This window comes from Gavialis gangeticus, unplaced genomic scaffold (genome assembly GCF_001723915.1).
Source record: "Gavialis gangeticus isolate Ggan-Ray unplaced genomic scaffold, GavGan_comp1, whole genome shotgun sequence".
Taxonomy (NCBI): Eukaryota; Metazoa; Chordata; order Crocodylia; family Gavialidae; genus Gavialis; species Gavialis gangeticus.
The window spans coordinates 143,819,600-143,820,017 of NW_017729025.1; the positions used below are offsets into that span (position 1 = coordinate 143,819,600).

General features: G+C 61.2%; 1 protein-coding gene across 2 annotated transcripts in view; it reads left to right on the forward strand.

Annotated features, from left to right (window-relative positions):
• The window catches only part of GTF2H1 (general transcription factor IIH subunit 1), a 40,361-nt gene that overhangs the window by 28,091 nt on the left and 11,852 nt on the right, over positions 1-418 (forward strand). The gene's annotated exons all lie outside the window — the stretch shown is intronic.

Consider the following 418-nt stretch of genomic DNA (forward strand, 5'->3'; position numbering starts at 1 on the left):
TTTTTTTTTTTTTTTTTTTTTTTTTTTTTTGCCTGGTGTGGCTGATACTACGGCTTATAAATGCCCCTTGCGTGCACACAGCCACAGCATGCACGGGGCCAGGAGCACAGCCCAACAGCATAGAGATCAGGGTCTGGCTAGTAAGTCTGGTGTGGGGGGGCAGATAGAGACTCCCTGCAGTGAGAGGGGAGTGGGGCAGGCACTGCTCAGCCAAGGCAGGGCGCAGGACAGGTGTGAGTGGCTTCCTTGGGGGGGCTGCTTCCGCTGCTGCATGTACTGCAGGAGGGCATGTGCCCCTGGATCTGTGCACAGGGTGAGGGCGGGCTGCCACTGCAGGCTGGGGCAGGGGCTGTTCCTGGCAGGGGGGCTGGGCCAGGCTGCACGGCATTGCAAGGAGGGCTGCCGGGGGGGGGGGGCC